This window comes from Miscanthus floridulus, chromosome 10 (assembly GCF_019320115.1).
Source record: "Miscanthus floridulus cultivar M001 chromosome 10, ASM1932011v1, whole genome shotgun sequence".
Classification (NCBI taxonomy): Eukaryota; Viridiplantae; Streptophyta; class Magnoliopsida; order Poales; family Poaceae; genus Miscanthus; species Miscanthus floridulus.
In genome coordinates this window covers 61000221-61021164 of record NC_089589.1, presented here as the reverse complement: position 1 = coordinate 61021164, position 20944 = coordinate 61000221, and positions in this window count along the sequence as shown.

Sequence of the window (20944 nt, the reverse complement as noted above, 5' to 3'; positions counted from 1 at the left end):
AGGTTATATTCCTTTTACTAATATGTTATGTAATAAGTATTGTCTCTTGATATTACCCTTATTTGTGGCTATATGTGAGATTTGACTTCCTGGGCTCACATATAGTGTGTATCTGGTTTTGTCTGTAAAACCAGGTGTTACATGCTAGATGTTGGTGCCCCTATCCCATCTCGTCTTAAGGGGGGTAGCCAAGCTAAGAGTGTTGCGAGTTGGTGAACCACAAGGAGTTTGGATCTATGTCAAGATTGATCTTTGAGCTAGCTATGGTTGGGAGTTTGATATTCATGTACCTAGGATATAGACAGTTGCAAGAATGCTCAAGACTAAGATTAACTCTTGAAAACAATTGGATTGGTTTTGATTTCTCTTTAAAGCTCTTTCCTTGAAATGAAATCTTCAGAAGATGTTAGAAAATGAATTAACAACCTTTTGATTCAAGAACTTTGAAAAACTTCTTCAAAAGTTGATTTGAACTAAATTCAAAAAGGGTATAAGTTTGTTTTCTCATTTTCAAGAGTTGGTATTCAAAACTTAAAGTGTTTCGCCAAAGAAAGAGATTTGATTTGAAAAGAGTATTAAAGTTTAAAAGATTCAAAAAGAGTTGCTAAAGACTATATTTGAGACATTTCAAAAGTTTTGATTTGAATTTTGAAAGACTCTTTTGCTCATTCCAAAAGAAAACAATTTGATTTGAACTGCTTCACTCAAGGTTTTAGTTTAAAAACAAATATTCATAAAAAGTTTAAAAGTATCTTATTTCTAAAACTTCAAAAAGTTGAAAGTGAAATCAGATTTGAAAACCCACTTTGCTTTGAACTAAATTTCAAAAAGAATAAAATGTATTCGGTTACTCTTCAAAGTGTTATTCTAAAAAAACACTTTTGAACCATTTTATTTTAAAACACTTTGAAAATGACTCTAAAGTGTTTTTAAAATGGGTTGTTTGGAAAAGACCGATTGAAATAAAAAAAACAATTCGAGTTGTCTTATTTCAAATTTTATTTGAAAGGTGTTCAAAATGCTTTCAAGATAGTTTACAAAAGTTTGAAAATTTTGGTTCAAAAGTTTGCAACAATTTGCATTTGGAAACGGAGCACCTTTGGCTTTGAATTAGAATTAAGTTTGATTTCAAAACAAAATTTGAAAAGAAAAGGTTTGAGTTGATCTCAAAAGTGTATTTTTAAAAGAAGTCTTCCAAAATGGTTTGAAACAGTTGAAAGTTATTTGATTTAATTTCCCAAAAGTTTTATTCCAAAAAGAACTTAACATGTGTATTGAGTCTTTTGTTTGACTTCAAAAGAAAATGGGAATTGAAAACTTAATCTCTTTATTTCTAAAGTAGTTTTGAAACTGATTTGGTTTGATTTCAGAAATCCCAAAAGAGTTCATTCAAAATGATTTGAAAATGAAGTTTGAATGTTTCATTTGTTTTCTAAAATCTTGAAAATCCCTTGTTTGAAACAGATTTCAAAAGAACCTGAGTTGATTTGTCTACTCTTTATCTAAGATTTGATTATAAAGTCAAGTTTTCAAAAGAGTTTGAAAAACAAAGCTTAGTATGTTTACCTGAGTTTCCAATGAATTGAAAATGGTTGGGTTTATTTCAAAACCTTAAAAACATTTATTCAAAAGAGTTTCAAAACATGGTTGAAATATTTTCTTAAGTTCTAAACATAAAACATATTTTGAAAGCTATTTCAAAAGGAGTTGAAAAAGAAAATTTGTTCGGTTTTGATTGAAAGTCTTCCTTTTGAAAAGTAAAACATTTTAAAATGCATAAAAGATGAACCATATAATTTAAAGTTCTGATTCAAGCTAAGCAAGATCTTTTGGAAGCTTAACATATGGATGATAAGATTGACTGGAACGAATTAAGAGAAGCAACAAGATCGGACTTGGAATAAGATGGAATAAGAATCTACAAGAGTAGCCACGTGATGAGTTCTCATACAACACAAGGTGAGTATCAAGATGGTGTTGCTCAAGGAAGTGAAGAAGATCCCAAGTTGAAGCATCCCTCTCTTCTTTGCTCTTCTTCTTCGAATCTCGAGGATGAGATTCATCTTAAGGGGGGTAGAATTGTAACACCCTAAAATTAGCTACTTTCTAAAAAGAGTAAAATGATTTCTGTTAATTGTTTTGTGCTCATAAAAACATAGGTAAAAGAAAATTAAAATCTAACATAAGGGTAGCAATATGTTTGCGCATACATGCCGTTGCATTGATACTTTTGTGATGAGTGGTTTGGAAGATAAATTCAAATCTCAATCTTTAAAATATTGCTTTCAAGTAGTGGTTTAAAAAGAATTTGAAAACTTGCAAAAACAAAAGTTAGATAAGATGCTTTGTTTTTAAAATTCAAAGGCTTGGAAAAGGTTTTAAGACGCGTTAGAACGATGTCTCTCTTTCCGGGAATCTTTCCGACCTTTTTCGGGATTAAATTTCTATTTCTTGGAGCCTTGTCTTTTTCCTCGATCAATCTAAAAGTCTTTTTGGTAGCTAAAACCATTTTGGTTGTGTTCCTTATCCTTCCATCTATCCCTATGACTTTTTTTGGAATTTTACGGAGCTCAGAGATATTTTTCGTAGCCTAAATAGTAATTCCCGATTTTCTGTAATTACTTTAATTCCGAAAATCAATAATTAATAAATATCTTTACTTTCCAAAATTTCTAGACCCTATGTATATATATATGCCGGCGTAGCCCTCGACACGAGGATTTCAGAAGTACAGCCTGTTTCGTGAGCCGCCACTCCTATCGCCGTAGATCGGACGCCGAAGTTTGGCACAACTAGGTTTCCGGCGAACTCTTCGGCGAGCTTTTCCGGCCAAACTATCGCGTTCCAGCATCGACCACCACCACCACAAGGTAGATCTCGTCGTTCTCTACATCGTAGTGTCCTTACTTTCTCTAATCCATCACCGTTTGACTATTTCCCCTTCGTTTTTCTTTTTCCGGTCGGTTTCTCGGCGAGGAACTGCATGGCCGGCCCTCTTCTTCGAGTTCTCCGGCCCTCCCACGCCTGCAGCCGGCCCCGTTCGCCGCCACCCGGCAGGCCCAGCGCCCGACCCCTCCATCACCGCGTGGCCCCCGTGGCCCGTGCGCATTGCGCCCCGGCTCCCTGTCCTCCGCGTGCGAGCGGCAGGCATGGCCGCTGCCTACTTCCTGTTGTGGCCGACGTCCATGAGCCGAGTGGGCCCTACCCCGCCCCGTGTCGCCCTGGGCTGCCGCGCAGCCCCGTACCACCGCTGGCCAGCCAGGCCGGCCGTCCCCAAGCTCTCCACACGAGCAGCAACTACCATGGCCATGTACGTCTGCACGCATGGAACAGACAGACAGCAGGAAGAAGAGAGAGAGTTAGAAGACGAGGTATTTATGATTTCGCCACCGGTCGTTAAATAATTGTAGTTTATTCATTTTAACTCCGTTTCAGTTCATTCCAGTTGCGTTAGATTCGTGTCGTCGAGATCTACGCAGTAGAGTTATTAGTTTATATGTCACATGTTTATGAATTTATTTTATTAAAATATTAATTGTGTATATAATTAATTAATCGCTGATTAATTAAAGTCGATTTAGGTTTTTAATTTCAATTCGATTGCGCGAGTTTCATCGCAATGGGTGATACGTGTTCATGACGATGTGTTCCATGTTACCTTATTACGCTTTTATAATTAAATATTAAAATGATTAAGTATGCGTGCAAACAATTTTATAATTAAGTAATATATGTTTCATATCTCGGCAATTCGTGTATAATATTAATATGATTAATTATTGATATTAATATTCTTTTCAATTATAAGTTTGGTTAGTTTAAACCCGTTGTATATATGATAAACTTGTATAGATGCTCTCACATGCATTTTATTGTTGCAAGTTTAAGTTTAACTTGCTTAATCTACCTGGCAACATTTATAAATAAAACATGATTATTCTAACTCAGTTTCTAAATTAAAATATAATTTGACTAATGTTACATGTTAGTAGTGACGTTTAACATGTCTCATATCTCAAAAATTTATAAGTTAAATGTTAGTTTGTTTAATGGTTATGCAACTGGGTTTATAATTAAAAGCAACTTAGGTGAATACATCAGTCCTTCATAAATCACTATCATTATGATTAATATCGACATTAATATATTTTTAATTTATAGCATGCTTAGTTCAACTTCAACACATGATGCTTTCGTATGGCTTTTGTTAACTCAACTTTTCAAATTGAATACGTTCTGAGTAACCTGAGTGGGTACTACTCACATAGTTTTTCTTAGTTAACATGAATCAAGCTCGTAAATGTTTCTTTTGTAATATATATAAAACTGTTCGGTAGTTGTTTCTTCTTAACGATAGTTTCATTATCGGCGTGTTCTACGCAGTGGCGTTAGTGGTTCTCATGTTACTCAAATATGTTTTGGCAGTTAAAAAGTTAATTGTATTAATACTATCACTTGCATCATTTTCGGAATATAAAGTCAATATAGGTTTTATACTATTCTCTTTCTTAAGCAATGAATCAAGTTGATTAATGAAAATATTCACATATGTTTCTACATTTAAAATAAGTTAAATGGATAGGTTTTATTTTCCGTTGCACCGAAAATCCTTCGATAGTCGTTTTTTCGTTGAATCGCATATAGCGTGTCTTTTGCGTTTGTGTGTTCGTAGCGATACGCCGTTTTGCTTATTTTATTGGTTGGTGTACTATTCTCATATATTCTTGTTTGTATGACATGTATGGATGTTTGTGTGGTGATATATGGTTCAGTCAATTGGTGGGGTTTACATGGTGATTAAGAAGCTGTTCTCTGAAGACTAGAAGCTGAGAATTGGAAGCGGAAGATTGAAAGTTGAATACTAAAGGCTTTTAAGCGTATTGCTTTGGGGGATAAGCAAGTTAAGGCAAGTGTACCAAAGGCCCCTTGTTACCTATGAACTATTACCATTCATATTCATGCATGTGTCTAATTTGAAATACCTTTAAGGACTTTACCTAGATGATTACTTGTACCACATATCCTTGATACCTAGGGTTTTTGGGTAGGCATTTTGGATAGATGCTGCAGCGCTTAACATAAAATAATGGTTAAACATGATTAAAGGCTATATGCAATGTGATAAAATAGAGCTTTTTAGCAATAGATAGGGGGCTAGAGTATGGGGTTGAGTACTCTAGTGCCTCTCCATAAGGACTTAATCCTGAAGCGGCAACCCAGGAGGTTCCATACAACCCCGAGTGTCATATGGCTCTGACTTTAACCTGTTAACTAGATTGTACTAGCTCGTCTGTAGCTCCAGTAAGGGTAAGAGGGTATCTTTCCTTTTTCTGCTAGGGTGTGTACCGTGCTGCGATGCCCACGTGTGCCACTCCTTTGTAGCTATGACTTGTTAGTGCAACTAGCTAAGGGTTTCATAGTGATACCTTGCCACACTTCCTAGGAAGAGGTGTAGTGGGCCTTGCAAACCCCGACATTATGAATCACGGCTCGGTGGGTAAAGATGTACAATTTCTGTAGAAATATTTAACCTGTTATAACAGCCATGCTCACGGATACGAGCGGTCTAGATCCTTCAAGATTAGTGGTTACTATGGATGGTGGATGGTTGGGAATTGAGATAAACATGACTATACTTTAATATCACTTGGGAATTGGGACTGTTCATTAAAGTAGTGATTCAGAATGCTAAAATTTGATCAACTAAAATTACAAACCACAGTCAAACAGCGTCAAGCCTTTTGAGCATCATAGATCCCTTGGATATACTTGCTAAGCATAGTGAGCTTACACTTGCTTTACATCCAATAAAAATCCCGGATGGGTACCAGATTGCTGGTTTGGAGGAGTTAGGCTTATGGTCAACCAGTCAGTCGTCCCTATGGATTTGGAGTCTTCGCCTGAAGACCGGAGTTGCCTTTCCGTTGTCTATACTCTGAGGTTATATTCCTTTTACTAATACGCTATGTAATAAGTATTGTCTCTTGATATTACCCTTATTTGTGGCTATATGTGAGATTTGACTTCGTGGGCTCACATATAGTGTGTTTCTGGTTTTGTCTTTAAAACCGGGTGCTACAACTGTGAAAATTTCATGCCATTTAACCAAGGAAAACATCCTACACAAAAATAACAAGGCATAAAGGCTTAAAATAGCATAAATAGAAAACCCTAGTAAAAAGTGTCAAGCAACAGATTTTATATTTTTATTAGCATCCATATGGTACTAGGGCAACCTCCAACAAATTTCATGAATATTGGATTCATAAATAATTTATAAAAATTCATACAAGGATCACCTAATTATAAAAGGAAAATCTATAACTACAAATCTATACATACACTGACCCTCAAATTTTTACCAGAGCTTATACTTGTCAAGAACAGCTCACCACATAAATTTCATAATTTTTGGAGCACAGGAACTCTAGATATAAAATAAATAAGTTTACATACATTTAAAAACACATTTCAAGTTTCATTTTAAATCCTCCAAAAACTCTACTACAAATGCTAATATCATATTTTTCATAAATACTACACTTCCTAAGGAACACAACAAAATTTAGTTCACCAATTTTGGATCTCTATAGCTCAACTTATAAATTTCCAAAGTTGCACACAAAAACAGGAATAAATAAACTATCCTAAAGTTCCACAGTCACTGCCAACTAGGACCCACTGTTAGTGACACAAAACAGGGCAGCGGCACTGCACAACGCTGGCGTGGCTAGAGCTCGTCGATGGTGAGCTCGTCGATGGGGACAAGTGGACCTACATGATCTATGGAGCAGCGCGCGTCGAATGACCTAGGTGGTGGCAGTGGAGGTAGGGCGGAGCATGCTCGTCGTCGGCCATGGCGTCACGGCAGCGCTGCTCAGCGGTGCGCCGGTCATCACCGGCCACGGCGAAGCCAGGCGAGGCATGCAATAGCACCACGGTGACTGTGCGAACCTAACTAGGTGACCTAGGTAGCTTGAGAAGCTCCGATGAAGCATGGCCACGGCGCGGTGGCACGGAGGTCAGAACACGGTGGCACCGGTCGTCGTGTTCCACGCCGGCAGGACCTCCAACGGAGGTAACGTCATAGCACAAGCTAATACTCATCCTAACCAAGCTCGAATGCTAAACATCGTAAGAAAAGCGCGCGCGAGCCAAGCGGTGGCAAGCTTGCCGTGGAGGCGGCTATGGTGGCCGAGGTTCCGGCGAGAGGGGAAAAAGGCAATATGCCCTCACCGAAGCTCAGATGACTCAGCCAATACGTTGGGGCGGTGGAGGCGGACGTGGCACAGCTACGGGCAAGATGGAGATGGTGGCGGTGCGGTGGAGCGCACGCGAGGCAACGGCGGAGGCAGTGCTGTGCTCGGCGGCGAGGCTGCACTGCGGGAATGGCGAAGGAGGAAGCAGTGCAAGGCGAAATGGGAGTGTGGGCGACACGGGCGAGCACTGGGGGAAATAACGGCGTGCTCGGGCCCAACACAGCCACGGTGACGCGTGGCCATCCCTACTTCCACACGGTGGCTAGCTTCTAAAGCCGGTCAGCCACCAAAGAACGGGCAGGTTCAGACATCAGTGTCTCGGTGCAAGCCTGACAGCGCGAATTGAGAGCGCTTGATCTCCTAAACCAAGAGGAATTAGTACCAATGATCTAAATCAAACTTGTAGCTCTATGTACCAGCTTCAATTGTTCTTAAAGAATCATGTGCTAACTCCCAACAAAATCGAGTTATATCCTCCCAAAGTCGACGCGACCAAACTGTTAGTTAACTTGACTTAGAAAAAAAATAGCTAAGTGTTGAAAATAAGGATTTGATGATTCTTGTGAGCCTAATTCAAGCATGTTACGAGCTAAACCAGTCTATGACCCAAAAATAAAAGTTGTTCCTCTTGCCAAATACTACAATTTTGCTTTAGTGACCACCTACATGCAAGGTCTCTAGCACATAGTTCAAACTTGGTCAAACATGCTACTTTCAAATGATGGTATACACTTAAACTTTGGCTTAGTGACCAAATTACCCTTAACCATGAATACCAAAGTTGTTCATAAGGATCTTGTAAACATGTTTAATCTATTTGTAAGGTTGCAAACTCATTTCATGCATTGGTCACACTTAGAGCTATCTAGGTCCACATGAATAGCATCACTTAAGTACTTGATTAGTCAAAATGATCTTCATGAACATTGTTCCACTAGTCATCATAAGTGTAGCTAATATGTTTTAGTGACTCACATTCATCACTTACATGTATTCACTCATGATCATATGCATATATACAGGGAAACATGAAATAATAAGCAATGCTGCAAATGTTTCGATCACATGTTTCAATTGTAAAAACTTAAATATGGATGAATGATGCTCATGCTCATGCAATGCAAGTCAATTTATGCAAGGCTAACACCTAGGGTGTTACAGCCCCTCCCCCTTATAAAAATCTCGTTCCGAGATTTGCAAGACCTACCATTCTTAGAAAAAGGTGGGATAAACCTCTCATAAATAATCCTCTCGTTCCCACGTAGCATCTTGTTCACTGTGATTGTTCCACACCACCTTATAGAACTTAATGATCTTACTCCGTGTTACTCTTTCCATCTCTTCTAACACTTGGATTGGCTTTTCTTCATAAGTCAAATCCGATTGAAGCTTCATGTTGGTGGGTGCAATAGCTTCTTCAGGTATACGAAGACATTTCTTCAACTGGGAAACATGAAAGACATCAAATATTGCACTCATCTCTAGTGGAAGTTGTAACTTATAAGCAACATTTCCTTTCTGTCCCATAATCTTGTATGGCCCTACATATCTAGGCGCAAGCTTCTTTTTCATTCCAAATCTCTTCACTCCCTTCATGGGTGATACCTTCAAGTATACATAGTCACCCACTTCAAAAGTTAGTGGTCTTCTTCTTTTATCAGCATAACTCCTTTGTCTTGATTGAGCTACCTTTATATGCTATTGGATAATACGCACTTGCTCTTCAGCTTCATTGACAAAGTCAATACCAAAGTATCTCCTTTCACCGGGCTCAATCCAATTCAACGGAGTTCTACATTTTCTGTCGTACAAGGCTTCGAACGGAGCCATCTTGATGCTTTCTTGATAACTGTTGTTGTAGGAGAACTCAACTAAAGGTAACCATTTCTCCCATGAACCTTTGGAAGATATAACACAAGCTCTTAGCAAATCTTCTAAGATTTGGTTCACTCGCTCTGTCTGTCCTGAAGTTTGCGGATGGTATGCCGAACTTCTGATTAGCTTAGTTCCTAAAGCCTAGTGTAAGTGTTCCTAGAAATGAGCTATGAATTGTGGTCCTCGATCTGAGATTATGGTTCTGGGTACTCCATGTAGCCTCACAATCTGAGAAACATACAACTCAGCGTATTTCCCAACTATATACCTTGTGTTCACGGGTATAAAATGTGCTGATTTGGTGAGACGATCTACAATGACCCATATTGAATCGTGACCCTGTTGTGTCATTGGAAGGCCTGTGATAAAGTCCATACTGATTTCTTCCCATTTCCAACCTGGAATAGGCAATGGCTGAAGTAATCCGGCAGATTTCATATGAACAGCTTTTACTCTACTGCAGTTATCGCACCTAGCGACATAGGCTGCGATCTCCTTCTTCATCTTAGTCCACCAAAAATGGGTTTTTAAATCTTGATACATCTTACTACTACCTGGATGGATAGACAATTTAGACGAATGAGCTTCCTCTAGAATTTAATTTCTAAGTTCTCGTTTTTTCGGTACTACAAGTCGGTCCTCAAACCATAGTACACCCCTTTCATCTAATCTAAAATGTTTGGTTTCTTGCTCTTGCATCCTTCTCTTGATGTGACTTATACCTACATCCGTTTGCTGCAGCTTTATGATTTTGCTCTCAAGTGAACAACTGATAGTGATATTGTGCAGTACAACAGGATGTAACAAATTGAAGCCATTTTCCAACAATGCTTCCTCAGTGTTGCAATGAGATTTCCAGCTGAGTGCATCGGCTACAACATTGGCTTTCCCCGGATGGTAATGCACTTCCAAATTATAGTCCTTAATTAGCTCTAGCTATCTTCGTTGTCTCATGTTCAGCTCTGGTTGGGTAAAGATATACTTGAGACTTTTGTGGTCAGTATATATATGACATATATTGCCCAACAAATAATGTCTCCATATCTTTAATGCATGTACAACTGCTGCAAGTTCTAAATCATGCGTGGGGTAGTTGACTTCATGTTTTCTCAACTGCCGAGAAGCATATGCAATAACTCTTCCTTCTTGCATGAGCACACACCTCAAACCTATACCTGATGCATCACAAAATATATCAAAAGGCTTCTTAATGTCGGGTTGTGCTAAAACAGGGGCTGTAGTTAACAGAGTCCTGAGGGTGTGAAAAGCTACTTCACACCCTGGTGTCCAATTGAACTTTTCATCTTTCTAAAGTAGCCTAGTCATGGGCTTAGCTATTTTGGAGAAATCCAGAATGAAACGACGATAATATCCTGCTAATCCTAGAAAACTCTGAACTTCATGAACCGAAGTCGAGCCCTTCCAATCCATGACCTCTTGTACTTTTGATGGGTCTATAGAGATTCCATCTCTTGATAAGATATGACCTAAGAAAGGTACTTTGCTCAACCAAAATTCACACTTGCTAAATTTTGCATATAGCTTATGGTCCCTCAATCTGGATAGAACAATCCTCAGATGCTCTTCATGATCTGCCTCGTTTTCTGAATAAATCAATATATCATCGATAAACATGACCACGAACTTGTCAAGCTCGGGCATGAATACCGAATTCATTAGGTACATGAAATAGGCGGGAGCATTTGTTAGTCTGAAAGACATAACCAAATACTCATATAAGCCGTATTGTGTGGCAAAAGCAGTCTTAGGTATATCCTCTGGCTTAATCTTTATCTGATGATAGCCGGACCTCAAATCAATCTTGGAGAATACCTTTGCCTTCGCCAACTGATTGAACAAGATATCGATGCGAGGCAATGGGTACTTGTTTTTTATGGTCACAGCATTGAGTGGTCTGTAATCTACACACATTCTCAAGGATTTGTCCTTCTTTTTCACAAATAATGTTGGACATCCCCATGGAGATGAACAGGTTTGAATAAGACCCTTGTCCAACAGATCCTGTAACTGAATCTTAAGTTCTGCTAACTTATTTGGTGGCATCCTATAAGGCCTTCTTGAGATAGGTGCCGTACCTGGCACTAACTCAATCTTAAATTCCACATCCCTATCAGGTGGTAAACCTAGTAACTCCTCTAGAAATACATCCGGAAACTCACAAACCACAGGGATATCACAAAGGGTAGTGGTTTGGATAGCACAAGCTAAGTGTTGGAGTTCAAAATTTTGAGAGAGTGGTACTAGAAAAGCATTCCCTCCCTTAGGTTCTCTCAACATAATAGTACAAGTGCTAGTGTCAATGAGCACACTATGATCCTTCATCCAATTCATGCCTAAGATTACACTTATGGATAACCTGGGCAATATTATCAAATCCGTTGTATACTCCCTCTCTAATATAGAGATGAGCACATTTCTGACTATCTTATTTGTAGAAATAGTAGCCCCAGCTAAACTTATATTATAAGAGTTTTTTACCTGTGTGCCATTATAAAATATTGAAATGACCTGTGTACCATTGAAATTTGAAAAAGTTCTCCAATACCCTCTTTGAAATTTCTTTTGCTCTGTATACCACTTCCGTCAGCTTGCCGTTCAATTCTAACGGAGGTGGCTACGAACCAGAGTAAAAATTACCTTTTTTACCTGTGTGCCATTATAAAAGTTCAAAATGACCTGTGTACCATTGAAAAAACGAAATTGCTTGTTTGAGGCCCTAAATGAATTCAAATCAAAAAGTGGTCAACTACAAAGTTTCATAACTTTTTGAGATCTACAATTTTCATTTAGTAAGTTTTTCCATCCGAGGTCGTTTGAAAAATTTGAATTTTAAATTTGAGAGATTCAAACGTAGTTTTGCATGATAAGATGATTTCAAATCAAAAAGTTGTCAACTACATAGTTTCATAACTTTTGCAGATCTATAATTTTCATTTAGGAAGTTTTTCCATCTGAGGTCTTTTGAAAAATTCAAATTTTAAAATTTTCAAATTCAAACGTCGTTTTTGCATGACAAGATGATTTCAAATCAAAATGTTGCCAACTATAAAATTTCATAACTTATCAAGATCTACAAAGTTTATTTTGGCCGAACTCAGACATGCCCCTCCACTACCATCGCTAGAGTTCCGGTCGTGCCCGCTCCTGCCGCTGCACACCTTTCCCTCTCATTCCACTAGTTCCCTTACATTTGAGAGATCTACATAGGCTGCAGAGTACTTATCCATCTTATCCCACTAGTTTATTTACTTTTAAGAGATCTCATAGGAGTTGGTCAAGCCCAAACCTATGAAAACATAGCGATGACCAACTCGCACCCACTCAGACATGTCCCATTAGGCCACCATAACCCATCATGTGTAGTTTTTCCTAGTCATCTAAGAGTTACATGTAGAGTACAGAGTACTTTCTCCTCTAATACTACTAGTTTTTTTTACTAGGGCCAACTTTCAGAGTACTTATCCATCTTATCCCACTAGTTTATTTACTTTTAAGAGACCTCATAGGAGTTGGTCAAGCCCAAACCTATGAAAACATAGCAACAACCAACTCGCACCCACTCAGACATGTCCCACCAGGCCACCATAACCCATCATGTGTAGTTTTTCCTAGTCATCTAAGAGTTACATGTAGAGTACAGAGTACTTTCTCCTCTAATACTACTAGTTTTTTTAACACACGCTGCCTTCTCTAATACAGGCAGCGTGTGTTAAAAAAAACTAGTAGTATTAGAGGAGAAAGTACTCTGTACTCTACATGTAACTCTTATATGACTAGGAAAAACTACACATGATGGGTTATGGTGGCCTGGTGGGACATGTCTGAGTGGGTGCGAGTTGGTTGTTGCTATCTTTTCATAGGTTTGGGCTTGACCAACTCCTATGAGGTCTCTTAAAAGTAAATAAACTAGTGGGATAAGATGGATAAGTACTCTGAAAGTTGGCCCTAGTAAAAAAAACTAGTAGTATTAGAGGAGAAAGTACTCTGTACTCTACATGTAACTCTTAGATGACTAGGAAAAACTACACATGATGGGTTATGGTGGCCTAATGGGACATGTCTGAGTGGGTGCGAGTTGGTCATCGCTATGTTTTCATAGGTTTGGGCTTGACCAACTCCTATGAGATCTCTTAAAAGTAAATAAACTAGTGGGATAAGATGGATAAGTACTCTGCAGCCTATGTAGATCTCTCAAATGTAAGGGAACTAGTGGAATGAGAGGGAAAGGTGTGCAGCTGCAGGAGCGGGCACGACCGGAACTCTAGCGATGGTAGTGGAGGGGCATGTCTGAGTTCGGCCAAAATAAACTTTGTAGATCTTGATAAGTTATGAAATTTTATAGTTGGCAACATTTTGATTTGAAATCATCTTGTCATGCAAAAACGACGTTTGAATTTGAAAATTTTAAAATTTGAATTTTTCAAAAGACCTCGGATGGAAAAACTTCCTAAATGAAAATTATAGATCTGCAAAAGTTATGAAACTATGTAGTTGACAACTTTTTGATTTGAAATCATCTTATCATGCAAAACTACGTTTGAATCTCTCAAATTTAAAATTCAAAATTTTCAAACGACCTCGGATGGAAAAACTTACTAAATGAAAATTGTAGATCTCAAAAAGTTATGAAACTTTGTAGTTGACCACTTTTTGATTTGAATTCATTTAGGGCCTCAAACAAGCAATTTCGTTTTTTCAATGGTACACAGGTCATTTTGAACTTTTATAATGGCACACAGGTAAAAAAGGTAATTTTTACTCTGGTTCGTAGCCACCTCCGTTAGAATTGAACGGCAAGCTGACGGAAGTGGTATACAGAGCAAAAGAAATTTCAAAGAGGGTATTGGAGAACTTTTTCAAATTTCAATGGTACACAGGTCATTTCAATATTTTATAATGGCACACAGGTAAAAAACTCATATTATAACCACCCTTGCTTACTTCAATGATTTTCTAGTCATGTCTAGATGCAAATGCTTGACTCATAAATGAATGAGAAGCTCCCGAATCAAATAAAACAATAGTGGGATGCTTGTTGACAAGAAACATACCAGCCGTGACAACTTCTCCAGCAGACACTTCCTCAACGGCGATATAGTGCACGTATCCCGAACGTGCCCTGGAGTTCGCCTACCTCTGATTGTTCTGATTCTGGTTGCCATTCTTCTTTGGGTGGGGGCATTCCTTGGCCTAATGCCCAACTTGATTGCAGTCAAAATAGGGTTGATTACTCCTAGGTCCTGTGGAGCTTCCCTGACCACCATTTCCTTTAGGTAAGGCAATAGTGAATGCCTTACGAAACGCTTTCTGAGGCCTGCTGTTCTAAGCTTTAGGTGGTGGAGGCCTGAACTTAGGTGCAGGTGGGCGGAACTATGGCGTAGCTGGGATAGGAGCCCTGGACTATGAAGATCCGGAGGCACCTGCCTCAAATGCCCTTTTACGACCCTTTGCTGTCACATGCATGTTGTTATGATTTTCCTGAGTCAGAGCATCACTAATAAACTCGTTATAGGTGGTGCACTTGGAATTGGCCATGGTCTTTATCAGTTTGGTACCAAGACCCCGCTTGAAGCTCTCTATCTTCTTCTCCTCGGTATCCACAAAACCTAGAGCATACCTGGACAGGTTATTGAATGCGTGCATATATTCTGTGAGGGTCTTTGTCCCTTGGGTGAGCCTTATAAATTCAGTCGCTTTCATGCGCATTAGGCCTGGAGGAATGTGATGCCCCCAAAAAGCCAACTTGAACTGCTCCCATGTTACTCGCGCATTAGCAGGTAGAGAGGACAAGAAATGTGTCCACCAGATCCCTGCTGGTCCCTGCAACTGGTGGGACGCATACTCAGCCTTCAGGTGCTCGGTGACTCTTAGTAGATGAAACTTCTGCTCAATGGTGTTGAGCCACTCGTCCACCTGTAGTGGTTCCTCTGCCACCTTGAAGATAGGAGGCTTTGTATCTAGAAATTCCTTGAATGTACTGTGCTGATTAGGCTTAGGCCCTTGTTGCTGTGGGTGGCCACGAGCGGTGTTCTACGTGATGAGGCGCAGAGCTTCCTCCATTGTCCTTTGGCTCCCCAAGAATTGGGCAAAGAATTCCTGAGCAGACGGCGGTGGCGGTGGTGGTAAGTCACCATCGTTGCCATCATGGCTGCTACTAGCTCCTGCACGGGTGCAAGTCATCTGCAAAGTTACAACAATAAGCGATTATTGGTTGATGTCAAAAGATTATAGATGAATTTATAATCATGCCAAACTAAAATTACTGGAGAAAAATCTCAAATTCATACAATAAAAACATAGGCATAATAATTCATTCTCGCAACATGACACCACCAATTCGATCACTTATCGGACTCATAGTACATTAATATTCAAATCATGATCTCTGATAAATCAACTGGAATTTGCATTAGCGTTTAACCAAATGTGCGATAGTCACGCAAATAACAATATTACATGATAGTCCAATCACCAACACCAAATCCAAACTACATGTCCATTACATAACCAATGATGATACATTAAGCACTTGTACTAAGTACTAAGCGATCTAATCCTCATCTTGATCACTATCGAGGTCAGAGATAGGATCATCTCCTTCCTTAGGCTCCACTTCTTCCTCTTCCTTGTCCCCATCTTCCTCCATATTTGGACCATCTTCTTCTCCATCTAGGATTGGGTTCAGCTGGTTGTTCAGATAGTGCACCTCATGCTGAAGGTTCATCACCTGAAGTTGAGCCTATGCAAGCTGCTGACGTAAGCCCCTTTCGGCATGGTCCTGGGCGTTACTCATGTTGCGGTGCCTATCTCGTTCTATCCTTACTGCAGCGACATAGTTCTCTGCTGCATCTAGCTGTGGACACCTCAGCACGGGCGGCCTCCAACTGCTCTCGTAGTCCTACAAGCACTGCTTAATCATTAGCTCTTGCTTCCTAGGTTGCTGCTCTCTGTTGATCCACTTGCTCTATTTGGGCATGGAGAGTGCCCAAAGCTGCATAGACTTGGTCAGATTCTCATCGGGCTTTACTTGCTGCTTTCTTATGCTTGCGCACACACTTCTTGAGCTTATGCTGTGCGGCTTCAGCTCTCATGAGCTTATCCATGCAAGTAGTGTATGATTCCTGCCAGAAATCCCTAGTGTCCTGGCGTGTACAAAACATCTTCATCACCGCAAACATTGCACTCATAGCGGGACTAGAGCTATATGCCCGCTCATCCCGATCTCTGGTCAATGCATTTTGGTTGCATTGTTCCCATATTGCTGTGGACGAATCCACCCAAGGAAACATACCCGCTGCACTGCCAGTAAGTGCATCCCCATGCTGCTGGTAGATTTGACGCAAAACCTCAAAGGCCACAACTTGGGCAGCCTCCTAAGGAGTTTTCCCTTCTGATTCTGCCTTCCACTCCTGCTAGAAGGGTGCTTGTGTGCGGGCTGATACAGTTAGCCGCACCTCGTACCATGGCTGTCCCTCCAAGTACTCTTCATTCCAATGATAAAGGGGTGGTTCATGGTACTCCACAAAGTGCAAAACTCTCCACAGTAGGGTAGGCGTTCCGAAAACCATCAGGAAATTCTCACATCCAGCTGGTGCTGCCATTTGTACCATCAACATGTACAACTTTGTGAGACAAGGCCATAATGGATAAGAGTTACCTAACCGAGTAAGAATTTTATAAGGGAAGGAACAATGTAATTATTTGAATGATAATTATCATGATGCATGCTCGTTCCGTACGTTCTCACAAACTTAGGAAAAAATTATTTCTAACGACATATACGGTGGCATACATACGTTCTCTCATATATAGCGTAACTAGTCGAGCTACACATTTCCTTGTTAGTGTACCTGCATAAAAGTTTCATTTCAGCCCATCCCATAATTAAATATGCAGAATGTAAATCTAAATACTTCCATATATGTACACCCACACATATACTTCTGTATCAAAACTACCCGATAGCAGTTTATACCCACAATTAAATACGCACCATATACACATGCAAGCATGCATACATAGTCGTACCAAAGCTAACTCTCCCTGACCGCACGCTCATATCTTGCGGTCTTGCCACTCATCAGCTTACCTTGACATAGAGGCATTTGATCCATACATTACCATTCAAGTGAATAGCATCTATACAATAGCACGCCGTATGGACGACGAAATTAAAACCCCCGAGTTAGTACTTAAATAGCCACCTAATAGTCCTTAACTTGGGCATAAGGAAAGTGATCACTGGCATACTTTAGATTTCAAATACCTATTTATATAGCTATTAGTTGCTGGAAAGGGTTTTGGAAAACAAAACTTTTGTTTTAAATACACATGTGACAATTAACGTTGAACCTTGCTCTGATGCTAGCTATTGCATAACCGACCAATTTATAAGAGTACAAGTACAATGGCAGCCCGCAAGCGGTCGCACTGCCATACTTGAACCCATATAAACCTAGTAGTTCATCGAGTACCACGATGGGTCTCGATAAACGATTTACAACAACCAAGATCGTACATGATTCAACATATATGTCACATATTACATAAAGTTCATAGATACATTTTCATCATCAGAGTATGAAACAAAGTTATTACAAACCAAGTTTAATAGATAAAAGCGGAAGCAAATTAAGTTTGAAAATAGCACTTGCCCACATAGTTTTAATACAGTGCCAACATATGATCACAGTCCATAAAAGCAAGTAGAAGGATTAATAAAGAAGCCTGCCCAAGGCTTACTCCTCATCCACAGCGGGATAGAAGCAACTCTTGCAATATCCATGATAAACAGTGCCATCTGCAACAATGGGAAATAAACCCTGAGTACAAGAATGTACTCAGCTAGACTTACCCATCATAAACCAGAAATAAAATGACTCCAATGATCATGCAAGGCTGTATAAGTGGATATAGCTTAACAACATTTTGAATAAAATGCGATTAACTCAGTTATACAATTATAATTCTGTTATCAAGTTAATTATGACTATCCATCTCTAAATTAGCAACTATCCTGTGCCAAACATGTGGTGTATCATTTTAAGAGCATACAATAGTAACCATACCAGGTATTGTAATTCCATGTTCATTCGAACCATCGTATTCCATAATACAATTACTACGATATTGGGACTAGCCAAGTTTCTCACTATCCGGGAGAGACGGCGATTCGAATCGATTTCAACCAGCTGGGAATTTATTCCTAACACAAACCTGGGTCTACCAGTCATGGTAGCCTTAGGTCACCTTTGGTACAACTCAAGTACACATTTTGCAGGTTCGCCCAGCGCCGCACAATTAGGGACAACCAAATGCTAGGACATTCAGGTCCAGCCTGCCCTTGGGCTCAGTCTGGCTCCCCGCACATCCTTACTACCATCCAGAGTACGCACTCTTATAGAGCGGCGCCCGGCCTGAGTTGAGCTACTCGGCTTTGCGGTCGGAATGAGTTATCCGGCCAGCTAAGTGATAGGCATGCGTTCAATCTTGTCAGAAGCGCCAACAACGGTACGGTCCTTAACCGGCATAGACGGATTCACATGAGTCAACCTACCATAGACTTCGTTCGGCCTTGATTTACTTTTACCCCATGGTTCTTTTCCACGATAGCAAATATAGCCAACCGTGCTTCGGTATCCACCTATATCTCGCAGGTGACAGGAAATCACCCGACTTCTACCGGTCTAAGCTTGGCTAAGCATATATTCGATCCTGGACCTATATAGGGTTAAAGGTACTTTTCTGGACAAGGAATTTATATGCATCAGTGGTTCCAATCAACTCTTATAACCTAATGCATCAATCATAACGGACTCAAGTAATATTTTGTAAAATACTAGGAGACTTAGAATGCTCCAGGGCTTGCCTTTCAGAAAGGAAGTGGGGCGGTGATCAGGGCACTCTAGAAGCTCTTTTGGGGTCTGCTCCTCGCCTTCGGGAGCTACAGCTTGAGGAATCTCCTGTTGGTCCCCTTCCTCTCCTTCGTCGAACTCCAGCAACGTTATCTCCTCTGTCGATCCTAGATGCATGAGTATGGCATAAGATATTACGAATGCATACATGTTGACAAGTATAGTATGATGATACATGATGAATGGATTCTTGCAAGCATTCTTAGCAACGTGGTGTTAAATTAATAACAAGTGCATCACATTTTACTGAGTATGTGCATATCTCTTCTTGATTATTTAATCACTACTTCAACAATGTATTTACTATACCACAAAATAGCAGCTACTTGTTTTACTCATAACTGAAGTTCTACTTATCCAAATGTGGTGATCTTAGACTTTCTAGAAAGCTTATAAAATTATCCACAACTCTCTTTTAACACTCTCACTGTGATTCAGGAGGTAAATTGGGCAAACAAATCATTCAATCAAATCTATCCAGAAAGTAAACCTTTCGGACAGCAAACTTGTAACAGCTAGAACTCAAAAACCCTAAGTCCTATGACTTTGAAAATTCAACACAAGGTAGATTAGCAAGTTATCTACAACTTTCTTATTAACAAGTTTTATAGTAGAGACCATTATCTATATGAAATCATCCACGCGATCAAAACTATACATGCAGTCTTGTATTTGAATGATAAAGCGATAATTAGTCATTTGTATACAATCAATGGCTTCTAAGCCTTACCATTGACATCAACAGTTACTATACAACATAAGAACCATAGAAAACATTATTCTTAATCATAATCTAATTATTTAATTGCCTTTCTTAATTTAATTAAATAATTAGGGTAAATAATAAACATATACCAAAGGTACATCATAAATTCTAAAAAATGTACAGTGGTTTACTAATGCTACCAATAGACTATTGTGAAAATTTCATGCCATTTAACCAAGGAAAACATCCTACACAAAAATGACAAGACATAAAGGCTTAAAGTAGCATAAATAGAAAACCCTAGTAAAAAGTGTCAAGCAACATATTTTATATTTTTCTTAGCATCCATATGGTACTAGGATTATCTCCAACAAATTTTATGAATATTGGATTCATAAATAATTTATAAAAATTCATACAAGGATCACCTAATTATAAAAGGAAAATCTATAACTACAAATCCATACATTCACTAAACCTCAAATTTTTACCACAGCTTATACTTGTCAAGAACAGCTCACCACATAAATTTCATAATTTTTGGAGCACATGAACTTTAGATATAAAATAAACAATTTTACATACATTTAAAAACACATTTCAAGTTTCATTTTAAATCCTCCAACAAATCTACTACAAATGCTAATATCATATTTTTCATAAATACTACACTTCCTAAGGAACACTACAAAATTTGGTTCACCAATTTTGGATCTCTATAGCTCAACTTATAAATTTCCAAAGTTGCACACAAAAATAGGAACAAATGAACTATCCTAAAGTTCCACAGTCACTGCCAACTGGGACCCAATGTCAGTGACACAAAATAGGGCAGCGGCGCTGCACAACGTTGGCGTGGCCAGAGCTCATCGATGGTGAGCTTGCCGGCAGGGACAAGTGGACCTACGTGATCTACGGAGCAGCGCGCGTCGAATGATCTAGGTGGTGGCAGTGGAGGTGGGGTGGAACATGCTCGTCGCCGGCCATGGCGGCACGACGGCGCTGCTCAGCGGTGCACCGGTCGTCACCGGCCACGGCGAAGCCAGGCGAGGCGTGCAACCTAACTAGGTGACCTAGGTGGCTTGAGAAGCTCCGACAAAGCATGGCCACGGCGCGGTGGCGCGAAGGTCAGAACACGGTGGCACGGGTCATCGTGTTCCACACCGGCG